The following is a 14,776-nucleotide window of genomic DNA, read 5'->3' as shown; positions in this document are numbered from 1 at the left end:
CCTCATGATTTGGTAAGGCCGGAAGAAGTCGTTCAGGCAGAACCGGAAGACAAGTTGCAGTCTCCTCCCCATAAGTAACTGAGCTGGAGAGACGCCCGAAACTCCAGGTGGGTGTCTCGGTATCCGAGCAGGGCGAGGTATGGATCCAAGCTTTTCTTCAGCATATCCTTCACAGTGCGCATCATGCGCTCTGCCTCTCCATTACTCTGAGGGTATCGAGGGCTGCTGGTCTCGTGGCAGAATCCATACGCTCGTGCAAAGTTGGCAAACTCCTTGGACGCGAACTGAAGTCCGTTGTCCGTCCGCACAGCGTCTGGTATCCCAAAATGAGCGAAACAACTCTTGATTGCAGCAATGATCGCCTTTGCTGACGAAGTTCCCAATGTGACTACTTCGGGAAATCTGGAGTAGTAGTCGACGATCAGGACGTAGTCGCGTCCTTCCAAGTGGAACAAGTCGATTCCCAGGCGTTGCCATGGTCTTTCCAATGTTGGCGTTGGTATGAGTGGCTCAGAATTTGCCCGGGTCGAGTCTCAGCACACTTAGCACATTCAGTCACCAGGTCTTCGATATGCTGATTGCAATGGGGCCGCTAAACGCACTCTCAGGTGCGCTCTTGACAGCGGCGGACACCTTGATGTTTTTCGTGCAGCAGTGAGAGGATGTCCTTGCATTGAGGCGACGGGATGACAATGCGGCGATCCAGTAAGAGTAACCCAATCGTACACACTCAGTCTTTCTCGCTCCTTCCAGTATGGTGCTAAATGGGTTGGAACTCTCTTCTTGGACGGCCAGCCTCTCTCTCAATAAGTAATAATCGAAGAGCATTCACTCTCTTGAGCTTAAAGATGACTGATCTCGTCAAGATGACTTGCCACTTGTGGAGGTAGGTCCTTAAGAACTTCCCCTATATAGATTACAGTGAGAGATCTATACAGTGAGAGATCTGGAAGCATGGGCGACGGCACGTCGAATTCCCGAAGGTTGATCCTGCAGTAAGACGGCTCCGAGGCCATGAGAGCTTGCGTCAGCAGATACTACAGTTGGGTAATGGGGATTATACATAGCCATACATACGTCGGAGCTGAGCAAAGACTTGATGTTCTTGAATGCTTGCTTTTGGTTGTAAATCCAATCCCATGCGTTGTTCTTGTAGAGGAGAGCACGAATAGGTGCCGAGATCTCGGACAGGTTTGGAATGAATCTAGCCACGTGGTTTACCATTCCAAGTAATCGACGAACACCACTGACATCGATTGGTAGTGGAAGATCCATGATAGGGCCTTGACTTTGTCCGGGTCTGGACTAATTCCCTGCTGGCTGATGACAACTCCTAAGAACTTGACAGAAGAGACTCTGAATTGACACTTCTTTTCGTTAAGAGTAACGCCCGCTTGAGTCAAACGCGCCAAGACGTCAGCTAGATGCTGGTCGTACTCTTGATGGTTCCTACCGAAGACGAGTATGTCGTCTATCATGTTGACGACTCCAGTGATGCCTTCGAGCAATCTCGACATGAAGCGTTGGAAATACTCAGGCGCTGTCGCAATGCCAAAGGGAAGACGCTTGTAGCAATAGTGGCCAAAAAATGTAATGCATGTTGTCAGTTCTTCGCTCTCACGAGTTAGTTTGATCTGGTAGAAGCTGGATCTTGCGTCAACCTTAGAAAAAATTCGTGCCCCACCAAGCTGGCCTAAAATGTCCCCAACTGTTGGCAGAATGCAGCGTTCTCGCTGGATAACCTTGTTAAGCTTCATCAAGTCGACACACAGCCTGTACTAGCCTGACGGCTTCGGCACAACGACGAGGCCTGAACACCATGCGGTAGGCATGTCAACCTTGCGAATGACTCCTTGGGTTTCCATTCCATCCAATTCCTTCACCTGCTCGAGTACAGGCAGAGGTATTTGTCGAGGAACACTCAATGAAAAGGGGCGAGCGTCTTGAGCAATTTGAATATGGTATTCTTCTTGCACTTCCCCAAGGCCACGAAAAATTCTTGCTTGGGGTGACGGAATACCTTCCACAGAGTCCAAAAACTGAACGATGCCCGAGTCTTCAATTGCCGGTAATCCCAGGTGTGTCATCTGGTTCTTGATGACATACAGTCTTTGCACAGAGACCTCGTTATGCCATTGCAAGGTAGCAGTGAAAGTTCCCTGAACGCACAATCTTTGATTTCCATGACCAGACACCTCGGCGTCCACTTTATCCAAAACGGCCGGTAATCCCGGGAAAGAAGGCGATACCACCGTTACTTCGGCTCCCGAGTCTATCTTGAAGTGTGCGAGGTGACCATTCACGTGAATGTCGGTGTCGGCATATCGTGCCCGACGCGTACTGAGTGCGTGAAGTTCAGCTGAGCCTAACAGCTCCTTCCGATGCTTGGCCCGGCAAACAGCAATAAAGTGACCTTGCTTCTTGCAGAAATTGCATGTGGCCTTGCGAGCTGGGCATTCTTTTCGAGAGTGTTGACCATGGCAGCAGTAATCGCAAGTAGACTGTGTTGGCTGCAGCGACTTGCTGCGATGCGGTGACGCGTTCTTCGCATGTTGCGCCGCGTCCACGTTTAAGCTGTCGAAGGCCCTGCTCTCACTGAGACTTGCGTGGGATAGACGCTCTTTCTTGGTTTCTTCATGAACACGCGCTTGGCACAACGCTTCCTCTGCCAAAAGTTTAGTACATCGGCACAATTGATCCGACAGCGTCTCGTTCCGCAATCCAACGACAAACTTGTCTCGCACAAGTCGGTCTTCGACCTCGGCGTTGTTGTACCCATAACACTTGACAAGATTCTGAAGTGCGGTAAAGAATTCGTCCACCGGTTGTTGTACTCAGCGGTGAAATCGACGGCTCTCGTAAATCTCATTGACAGGGTGAACAAAATGCGGGGTGAGCTTAGCCTTGACTTCCGCAAACGAGAGGTTTTCCAGAGCAGACAGTCCCAGCGACAACAAGATGCTACATGCTTGAGAACCCATGCAATATAAGAGTTCGCACTTGCACCTCGTCGGTGGCTGTGTTGAGTCCGGCAGCAAAGGCGTAATCTTTGTACCTTGTTATCCATGTTGTCCATTCCCCAGGGCTTGCGAAGTTGAACGGCAACGGAGGCTGAAGTCCCGGCGTACCGACGCGCACAACATTGGAAGCGTCTGTACCGGTTGTCGGTAGGGGTGTGCGAATATTCGAAATTTCGAATATTTTTCGAATAGTGTTTGCTATTCGATTCGATTCGCACTGGAATTTTACTATTCGAACTTCCCAAAAACAAATACAGTCAACATCCAACTGAAAATGTCCCCTTCAGATGTTCAAAATGCTTCACCTCATTACACTCTCGTATTGCGGCAAAGCTGCCTTTCAAGCTCCGTTACGGTCTAACTTTATCAAGAGACAGTCAACGTACAATTGGAAGTGGTCCCTAGATTTTCAGTATGCTTCACCTCATCACACCTCAGTATTGCGGCAAAGCTGCCTTTCAAGCTCCGTTGCGGTCGAACTTTGTCAAAACAGTCAACGTCCGATTAAAAGTGGTCCCTATATTTTCAGTATGATTCACCTCATCACACCCCGGAATTGCGGCAAAGCAGCCTTTCAAGCTCCATTACGGTCGAACTTTGCCAAGAGACAGTCAACGTCCGATTCGAAGTGGCTCTTGATTTTCAATATGCTTCAACTCATCACACCCCGGTATTGCGGCAAACCTGCCTTTCAAGCTCTGCTACGGTCGCAAATGTACTAACTCAAGAAAACGCTGGTTCCAACATGGAGATGACAGATGTTGCAGAGGTGGGGGCTCAATTGATGCTGTTTTGGACCTTAAATTTGGGCAGGAAGTCCGAGAAATCGGAAGCTGAAGCTTTTTTAGCATCCAAAATTTCAGATGTTCTTATATATCGACGTCTACGAGGCAGATTTGGAACTCCGGACTTGAAGGGAGCGTACCCTTGTCCGCCACATCAGTTGGGCTTCCACAGAAGTTGAAAGAGGAGGAGAGGCTGAGGAAATGGCATCTTTGCCTATCACATGTAAAGTGTTGTCAGCAACACTTTGGTTGCACCAAATCATCTACATAAATACAATTCGGCCTATACATTGCCTCATTCTTGATAAGACAACTATGAAACAACACCCCGCCAGTGCTTCATCAACCTAGCGAAAAGAAACACTTTCATGTTGCTGTATCGTAAGAATATGCTTAGGAATCCTCTCTCACTTTTCTTTCTGCAATTTTGCTTCGAAGTATTCGAAAAATATTCTAGAACTATTCGAGAAATATTCGAATTCGCTCGCACCCAAAACTTTGCTATTTGCACAGCTCTAGTTGTCTGGTCAACGCTGGTCGGGTCCATAACTGCGCGTTAGTCGCCCACTTCTGACACCACGTTCGGAGACGCCGAGTAAAGACACAAGCGCGGCTCGTAGCAACAACAAGACTCCTTTTATTCGATCCGCCGCCCTACCATATACCCAATGTCAGGGGGCGCTCGCCTGCCCACAGCGCCATGCATTAGCGACTATACAAAGCACTCAGCGTCCACTACAATTGGCACAGTGACTTGAAATTTTTATTGCAGTAAGAAGTTTGCATATTCAGCTGTGTGCATCTGGCAGTGAGGATCTTTTTCTTTTCCAGAAGGTGGTGAAGATAAAAAGCAAGCCGACCAAAAGGACTGCGTTTCCCTCCACAGCTTTTGCCTGGTCACACTTCTGTGCAGCACCTGTACATCACCTGTACATCACCAGTGCAGGAGTTGTACATCAGCTTCATGCATGTTGAACCTGTTCTTCCCAAGAGATGGTAAAACTGAATGCCCACAAGCACTTGTGCACACATGGTCTAGCCAGCCACTTTTAGGAATTTTGCCAAGAGGCAACATTGACCTGGCAAGCACGCTGGTTTTTTCTGGCTTCAGTCCATTGAGTGCGCTGAGGATGATGCAGCCGATGGGCGTGTGAGCCTTGAGTGATCAGGCATTCTTCTATTACCAAAGGGCGTAGTGTTGGTGCACAGCACCATAGAGAGCAAGGGATGCATGCCAAGTTATACCATGCAGGGCTTTACTCAAACATGCCCTCACAAATGTGTTTATATGATGATGATGATGAGTTGTGGCCCTTTCCTTTAGATCGGGTGTACGCATGATTGTGTCCTAGCCGGAGAAGGAAAAAAAAAAGGAAAGGGGAAAGGAAAAGACAGAAATGGGGCGGAGATTTCGGTCATCGTCTCACTAATGTCACCACATTCGTAGACGGTCCTTCGCAATTGATACTGCATCGTTGCGTCGGTCCTAAGCCAACTCAAATCCCAGTGCCAGTAGAAGCATGGTGCCCTCTCTTGGTCGTGGCGTCAGTATTGTGCACTTGAGAACGATGTGTTCTGTTAGCGCCTCCTATACTTTGAGAAGCCTGGCACGTCGGCCGCTATCCTATTGCTCGCCCGCGGCCATCGTGCTTTACCGGATTGCCGTGAGGCGGCGCCAGCTTCTGACACTCTACTCCGCCATAGAAAGTCACTGCGCCAGTCGCTCTGTGGAGCTGTGCAGTGCTCAACTTCGTGAAAATTTTGTGCTTCAAGGTTTTCAGGGCTTATTAGAGTGAAAATAAAGTAAAAAACGAAACTAAAAAGTTAATGAAGTGAAACAACAATAGCACAATGTTCATTCACTGCAGCTAAAGGCCAGCCTAAGCATTCTTTGCCAAGAGCTGGGGCATGCTGCAGGTAACAGTATCACAGAACGGTAATAATACTGTTACGTGAGTGACGAGTCGCTTTTACAAGTCGTTATTCACACGATATATTTGCAAGAGCGGCTGCAGCGCTGACCAGACCGGCTCCGAGCTCGAGCAGCTAGCGACCTTCGTCCTCTTCGTCGGGCGCACACGCGCGTCGACCATATGAACTCCGGCAGCCTACATGTAGCATAACCCCCGGCGGCAAAGGCGCCGTCTCGGCGCATCTAGACGTCAACGTCATTGGGCGAGTGGTACTGCTTCAGGCGTGCGACGTGTACAATGTCGCTGGCATGCGGGGTGGATGAAGACGGCGAGGCAGCAGGAGCGATTTCATAGGTGACGGGAGTCACCGCACGAAGCACTCGGTATGGCCCTGTGTACCGAGAGAGCAGTTTGTCGGACAGGCCAACGTGCCGGGTCGGAGACCACAGCAGAACCAAGAAACCGGGCGAAAAGTGTACGTCGCGGTGTCGTTGATCATACCGACGGCGTTGGTTCTCTTGGGAGGTCAGAAGGCGAGTACGAGCGGCTTCGCGTGCATGAGCGGCCCGGCTGATGGCGTCCAGGGCGTATTCAGTGGTCGGAGCTGCTGGCAACGGAATGACTGTATCGAGGGGCAATGTGGGTTCGCGGCCGAACAGCAGGAAAAATGGGGAGTAACCAGCCGTGTCATGGCGCGAGGAATTGTAGGCAAATGTCACGTACGGTAGAGCAAGGTCCCAGTCGGAGTGGTCTGAGGAGACATACTTTGAAAGCATGTCGGTTAGGGTTCGATTCAGACGCTCCGTGAGGCCATTCGTTTGCGGATGGTACGACGTAGTGAGCTTGTGCCGCGTTTCACATGAACGCAGGATGTCCGCTATGACTCTCGATAGAAATGTGCGGCCACGGTCCGTGAGCAGCTGGCGTGGAGCACCGTGTTGCAAGATCACGTCGCGCAGAAGGAAATCGGCGACATCTGTGGCGCAGCTTGTTGGAAGAGCTCGTGTGATGGCGTAGCGTGTGGCGTAGTCTGTGGCCACAGCTATCCACCTGTTGCCAGCAGAAGACAGGGGAAAAGGGCCGAGTAGGTCCAAGCCGACGCGAAAGAAGGGTTCAGACGAAATGTCGAGGGGTTGAAGGCACCCAGCCGGAAGCGTCGACGGTGTTTTGCGGCGTTGGCATTTCTCACACGCCGCGACGTATCGTCTGACGGAGCGTGCGAGACCTGGCCAATAGAAGCGACGGCGGATTCGGTCGTATGTGCGGGAACACACCAAGGTGACCGGCAGTTGGAACGTCGTGAAGTTCGTGGAGTACAGCCGAGCGGAGGTGTTTGGGTACAACAAGCAGCAGAGATGTCCGTCTGGATGAAAGTTGTGGCGGTATAGTGTACCATTCTGGAGTACGAAACGAGCGATGAGATCGGTCCGAAGGTGAGGATTCGAGGCACTCGATGATAGCCCGTAAGGATGCATCACGGCGTTGCTCGTCGGCTATGTGGGTCAGTTGGGAAACGGTGCACACGCAAGCTTCCGTGTCAGGGACGGTGCGCGACTCGCCAACCGGATAGCGAGATAGGCAGTCGGCGTCCTGATGCAGGCGTCCAGACTTGTACGTCACTGCAAAAGTGTACTCTTGCAGTCGCAGAGCCCAGCGACCAAGTCGACCTGTGGGATCCCTTAATGATGAAGCCAGCAGAGCGCGTGGTGGTCGGTGACTACCGAGAAGTGAGTGCCATATAAATATGGACGGAACTTGGAGACCGCCCACACAAGAGCAAGGCATTCTCGTTCGGTGATCGAATAGTTGCGCTCCGCAGGTGTAAGGAGGCGACTAGCGTAGGCGATAACGCGGTCGTGTCCCTGCTGACGTTGGGCGAGGACGGCTCCGATCCCGTGACCACTGGCATCAGTTCGGACCTCAGTCGGGGCGGATGGGTCAAAGTGGGCCAATACAGGTGGCGTCGTCAAAATTGTGATGAGGTGAGAGAAGGCGGCAGCTTGAGTGGACCCCCACGAAAATGGGACGTCTTTCTTCAGAAGATCAGTAAGTGGTCGAGCGATTGCTGCAAAGTCTTTCACAAACCGCCGGAAATATGAACAGAGTCCCACAAAACTCCGAACATCTTTGGCGGATTGGGGTACTGGGAACTGGTGACGGCACGAATTTTCCTCAGGGTCCGGCCGCACACCAGAAGCATCAACGAGGTGGCCCAACACTGTAATCTGTTGGCGGCCGAAGTGACACTTCGACGAGTTCAACTGGAGGCCAGCATTGCGGAAGACGTCGAGAATAGCCGACAGACGCTCAAGGTGGGTCTCAAATGTAGGTGAAAATACGAGGACGTCGTCTAGGTAACAAAGGCATGTTGACCATTTGAACCCTTGTAGCAGAGAGTCCCATCATGCGCTCGAACGTGGCTGGGGCGTTGCATAGACCGAAGGGCATAACCTTGAATTGGTACAGGCCATCGGGAGTGACGAAGGCGGTCTTTTCTTGGTCTTTCTCGTCCACGGCAATCTGCCAATAACCGGAGCGAAGGTCTATGGATGAAAAGTAGCGTGCGCCATGGAGACAATCGAGAGCGTCATCATGCGGGGCAAAGGATACACGTCCTTTTTCGTAATTCGATTTAGATGCCGGTAATCGATGCAGAAACGCCACGTGTTGTCTTTCTTTTTAACCAGGACGACGGGTGACGCCCAAGGGCTTGATGAGGGCTCAATAATGCCTTTAGCTAACATCTTGTTTACTTCTTCTTGAATAATCTGGCGCTCCGATACGGACACCCGATACGGTCGACGGTGAATGGGAACAGCATCACCTGTGTTGATACGGTGCTGCACAAGAGAAGTTTGGCCGAGTGGTCGATTGTCAAGGTCGAAGATCTCGCGGTAAGAAGCCAAAAGGCGGATGAGGGCAGCTGATTGCGCTGGGGGGAGGTCTGGGGCATCATGGGGCGTAATGCCATGTCGAGGCTTGTGCATCGGGTGGGCGACAAGGAAGATTGGAGCATACGTCTGCTGCAAAAGAGGTGACGTAGTCATCGGCTAAGGACCGCAACGTGGCGATTAAGATGCCTTGAGGGAGGACTTGCTTCGTGAAGCCGAAATTTATGACGGGGAGATGTACCCGGTTAGCGGCTACAGTAATGACGCAGTGAGGCACAGTGATGTCACGTGCCAGGAGCACATCAGTAATTCGGCGTGACGACGTAGTGCCCATCCAACACGGATGAAGTCGTTGTGAATTCGGCGAATGTTAGGGCTTTAGGCGGTAGGCGATGAAATCCGTGGTACAGAGGCTGTGTGGAAGGTCGGGGTTGAATATCTGGCTGAAGAGGAAGGTCCAAGCAAAGAGTACCAGCGGAACAGTCTATCAGGGCAGAATGGGTCGATAGGAAGTCCATCCCTAGGATGAGGTCATGAGGACAATTATGGAGCACCGTGAATAGGACAGGAACGTAACGGTCGGCGATGCTTATGCGAGCTGTACACATTCCAGTGACAGGAACAGTTCCGCCATCGGCGACGCGTACAGCTTTTGTAGTAGCAGGCGTGAGGACTTTCTTCAGTCGGCGACAAAGGCGAGCACTGATTATGGACACGTGAGCTCCAGTAATCGACTAGAGCCGTCAAAGAAATACCGTCCACATGCACATCGATGAGGTTCTTGTTCGTAGGAAGCGTCAACGGAGGATTTGGTTCAGAAGGAGATGATGCAGCACTACCTCCAGGAGCTGCACCGATCTAGTTTTCCGTCGGGTACGATGCAAAGTTGGGCGGCGAGGGGTGGCGGCGTGGTTGGGGCGACGGGGAACGACGGCGTTGAGGGGACGGTGAACGAGCAGGAGGGCGGCTATTAGGTGTGTCACAAGTAGGGTCCGTACGGCTGGGAGGATACCGGCGAAGATCTTCATATGGGCGGGAAGGCGAGAAAAGTGGGGTCCTATAGGGCGGCGTCCAAGTGGCGCGGCAGTAGCGGGAGACATGACCAACGCGGTGGCACCGGAAGCAGATTGGTCTGTCGTCGGGAGTTCGCCATTCCGCTGGGTTGCGAGATCGTGGAGGAACGAATGGGTCACTTCGAGATGCATTCATGGGCATTGGTCGGGACGAGGGGCGAGAGACCGGGCAGGCGACAGCAACGTTACTAGAACAAACTCAGTTTCAAAGCTCCGTATCTCCGCCAGCGGAGGAGGGTGGTCCGAACGGCGGTCGCGAGAACTAGCGGCGCTGCAGTTCCGTCTTGCTCCACTATCGGCGCGTCGTCTGCTGCCACGGCATAACGCTGCGGTCCGCCGCGCAGTTGGTGCGAGCAACTGCGCGGCAACTTTCTTATTGTACTAGTTAGGTGGATACTTAGGTGGATATGTATAAGGTCGTCTGTATGCACTGGCCCGTGTGCGTTGTTCATTGATTGGCTAAGAATCGATGTTCGGTCTATATAGCCACGCCCACTTCTTGTTTATTTTGACGTATTCGGGTTTGACCAGCAAGGACGGTTATCAACGCCCGACGCTGTCCGCGAAGCAGTGTTCGAGAAGCTTCGCGATTGTAGATCGTTTTGGTAAGATTGCGCGCTGCACGCGAATGTTCCAGCTTTGTCGAGAGATAACGCCGCCACCAGCGATATCGCTGGAAAGTTCGATAGCGCCGACGCGCTTGACCGCTTGTCAGTTGATCGACGGTCGACGCTGTGTTCGCCGCTGTCAGTGTATTGCTGTAGTTTGACTTTCAGTTTCCCGGCCACAAGTTCGGCCAAATAAAGAGCTTCATCTCGGACCTGCTGACTGCTGCCTTCGTCGACGTTACGAACCTGTGACAATATTTGAGCTGTCTACATTGCGCTTAACTTCCAAGCATAGGAGTTTCTAAGCGAATGAGGGTTTTCAGAGTAATTTTTATAACTACCACCACAATTTTAGCCGCTGCCGTCTTATCTAGACCAAGAACAACCCAACACGTTTGTAAAAGCCTTTATAGTGCACAAAGAAGCGTACTTACTCGAGATACAAAAACGTTCTAGAAAAACAGTACTCATGTTTCTACAATGTATTAAAAAAAAACTTTCTCGAAAAACATCACCAATGCTTTGCAATGTTTACAAGACACGTTTTCGCGACGATTAAAGGGATACTGACCCAAAATCGGAAAATTTTATGAGAATTCGGTAAATGAAATCTCAGTGTGCGATTACATCGAATAGATATTGTCTCTGAGCAATTTTTTCAGTGGACAGTTGTATTTTCGGTGTCTCATCTTTCTACGTCGCATCCTTCTACGGTGCCTTAAACAATTCGAACAGATCGGCCGTGATGTGAGCACCGAGCAGTTATTCGCGCGTACTCTGTCACTAGAAGAGTCGCCAATATTCAACTTCAGTTTTTCAATTTCACCGAGCAGATGTTCCATGCCCGCAGCACTTTACACTGTACGACAGCCGTTTGCGTTTCGTGCTGTAGCCGTTCACTACGCAGTTAAACTGCTCGTCAACTACAATTATCTTTTGCACAAGTAAGTATCCGTTCCCGAAGCAAAGTGTGGGATTGGGCTAGTTGGTATTTCATTATTAAACTGCTCAGCGCAAAAATTTGACACGGTACGCACAGAAAAGACGAGGACCAGCGCTGGTCCTCGTCTTTTCTATGTATACCGTGTCAAATTTTTTCGCTGAGCAGCCCGTTCCCGAGCCGGCGAGTGTAAAAAATTCCGCACATCTTGTTCAATACCTCGTCGTAAAATCTCTCGAAAATCCACTGCTTTGAAGGCATAGCGACAGCTGACAAAAACTGATCGAATGTTAGTGTGATGCAACTCTCAGTCTCGGTAGCGTATATAGGTAATCGCCTGCCTTTCGTTTTGCTGTTCTCTTTCTGGCGGCTCCTCCAAATTGGGCACTGGGCTTTCGCGGGACGCCGTGCGTTTTGTGGGGATTTGCGCCTAAACCCCGAACATTTTGGCTTTGAAATGTGGGGTGGAAGTGCTGGGAACAAGCGCGGCACGGCACCTGGCGCGAGTTCCCACTTTCCACGTGGGATCAAAACGTCTTGTCCCGCAACGACACGACGATAGTGCTTTACAATGTCGTCACTCTCAAAATGAACGTCACAGACCTTGCATTTCGCAGTAAGCTTTCCTTCTTTGCGATGCAAAGCCTGAATGGCGTGGGGTCTTTTGCAGGTCCGAAGTGTCGTGAAGCGGAGTCGTCGTTGCGGTAGCCGCTCTTGCAGCCCGGCGCAAAGCAAGTCGGCATACCGCACTGTGAATCTGTTCGCCCTCGTTACGCTTCGTATACATCACTTCGTACAAGACGCTAAGCCTGGTCAAGAACAGTCGCAAAAATGACGAGCTAACAAAGCGCAGACGACGCTGTAACCCACGTGCGCTCGTACATCGGTGGCGCCGATCACAACACGCGCCAGCCGCAGCCAGCCGCGGGAGCTAGACGTGACTGCAGCGCCACTAGTTCTCACGACCGCCACGCGGACCGCCTCTCCGGCGGAGCTTTTAAACTGAGTTTGTTCTAGTAACGTTGGGCGACAGGGAACCCGAGGTTGGCGAATTCTTGTCGTACGACCGCCTGAATAACGGAGACCGCGGGGGTTGGTTGTATAGTGGCATGGTCGAAAGGAGAGGGCTGGAACGACGCTGGACTTGCCGCTTCAAGTTCCCGTCGAACTATACGCGTTACACACCGCTCAAAGGGCGGTGTAGCGGTGGAATCGGAGCAGGTGGACGTGGCAGCCGTGTTTGGCAACCGAGAAAATTGAGGGTGCACACGACGGCTTTTAGCCGTTTCGAAACGGCGGCATTCTTGAATGATGCGGTCGATAGTGGAGACGTTGGTGTAGACCAGCAAATGAAAAGCGTCGTCCGCGATGCCTTTCAAAACGTAACCCACTTTGTCAGCTTCGGGCATTGCCTCGTCCACTTTCCGGCAAAGAGCAAGCACTTCTTGTATGTAGGAGACATACGACTCAGTAGGCGACTGGACACGGGTAGCGAGCTCTTGTCGTGCAGCTGCGTGGCGACCGGTCGGGTTCCCAAAGATGTCACGTAGCTTCTCCTTGAATGTGTCCCAGCTGGTGAGCTCGGTCTCATGTGTTTCGTACCAGATGCGCGGGGTTCCGTCCAAGTAGAAGAGAACATTAGCGAGCATCATGGTAGGGTCCCACCGATGAGTTTGACTGACCCGTTCATACAGGCGAAGCCAGTAGTCAACGTCGAGGCCAGGTTGCGCGGAGAATGTCCCGGAGAATGTCCCGAACAGACATTGCTTCAACATAAAGAAATAAGATCGATGCAAAGCAAGATCAACTGCAGGTTCATGCTCATAGTGACCAGAAAATTGTAAACAAAAAAAAGGGAACATTTATATATTTTATTACAGGAGTCAGTCCCTGACCCTCTTCTGTATATCCTTAACGATGTAACCATACTATGCGAAATAAAGATTTCATTTGATTGATTGATTGATTGATTGATTGAAGTATCGCAGTTATACAAAATAGCAGCAGCCACGGCTATGAAGAAAAATGCAAAAGATTGGTAGTCAAAGAAAGTGTAAAGCAGGGTGTGTCCAGATAAGATCGAACACGAGGTCCCGGTCACCATTCCCGATTGTGATGAAATTTACTGTAGGCCTAGGCATTACACCCAGAACAATGGTTTCGTAGTTAGTTTTGCGAAAAAAAATTTTGTTCGCCTGAAAAAAAATATACAAATTTTGGCCGCAAAAAAAGCTTTTCCGCAAATTTCGCGATTTCTGAATTTTGAGCGCACCTAGGGAAAAAACGGTGCACTCCTTCGTCACAATATTTATTCCTCCTAAAGAACAAGTGAAATACAATCTTATTAGCCCATTATTTCTCTTGCTTGTCGAAGCACTTTTGAAGAAAAAAATCACAAACTTGGCAAATCGCACAAAATACCTGAATTTCAGGAATTTATTGCTGCAAGCAAGTTAAAGTGAGGATAATAAAAATCGGTACATATTAACGTTGATACTTTCGCTCGCGTTTAAAATAACTTTCGTGCTTTTATCGCGCTCCGTTTTACTTGATAATTGGGCTGAAACGTAAGTGATTTACCAAAAACGCCGAACTTTGAAAATGATTTTCTCAAAAAGGCCATTTTTAATTTTTTTAAAAATCCCTCTGATTGAAGTCAAGGACGTCATCTACCATTGTGCAGAAAAAAACGTTGCATTATTTTTGTTGCTAACAAGTTATAGTGCGTCAAATGTGACCATGCCAGCCTAGCGGCCGCGTCGTTCGTTATGGGCTGAAACTCGGATATAAGTTGCTAAAAATACTTGTACGTGTCATAATCACAAATCAGCAGCTCCACACCAACAAATGCGTAGCCCGGTGTCATGGTTCAGCAAGTTTTGTCTTGGGATCAGCCGCTTGACAAACCCGCAGCAGCGGCCGCTCGATGCTACGGGCACTCACATTACACGAGTGCCGCTTCGACTGCGGATGAGCTCCGCTTGCGCGCCAAACTACGCTCAGAGGACGAACGAGAGAAGGAATGCATCATTGTGAAAGTTAAAGGCCGTTAAGTGCCAACAAATGTCATAGTATGCAACAAAAGCTCGGCTGGCAATTTCCCAGTGGGCGCCTCCAGTAGTGCGCTCATGTGTTGCTTTCTCTCTTCTGATGGCCTAAGGATAATTAGGTTCATTCTATGAGCAACATATAACACAAAAGAAAGCTATTGACATCTAAAGAAAGCTGTCATACGTGCTTCCGATGGTTGAGCAACTCGAACTGCAGTTGTTCATCTCGTGCCAGAACACTTGTGTCAGCCGGCTGTGAAAAGGAGTGTGTCCAAGTCCTTTACTTCATTAAAGAACCGCTTTTACGATACTGTATTGTTGTGCCTCCGCAGATAGAATATTCAACGCAAGTCGAGCGTTTATCACGATATTATGCGGCTTCGGGCATAACAGCAGGGGAAAAAAATACATCCGTGCTATATTGAAGGCACTCACTGGGAAATTGACGGCAGAGTTTTCGTTGAATATTATGTCATTTGTTGGCACTTAACGGCCT

Source organism: Rhipicephalus sanguineus, chromosome 6 (genome assembly GCF_013339695.2).
Source record: "Rhipicephalus sanguineus isolate Rsan-2018 chromosome 6, BIME_Rsan_1.4, whole genome shotgun sequence".
NCBI lineage: Eukaryota > Metazoa > Arthropoda > Arachnida > Ixodida > Ixodidae > Rhipicephalus > Rhipicephalus sanguineus.
Note: the sequence above shows the minus strand (reverse complement) of the source record.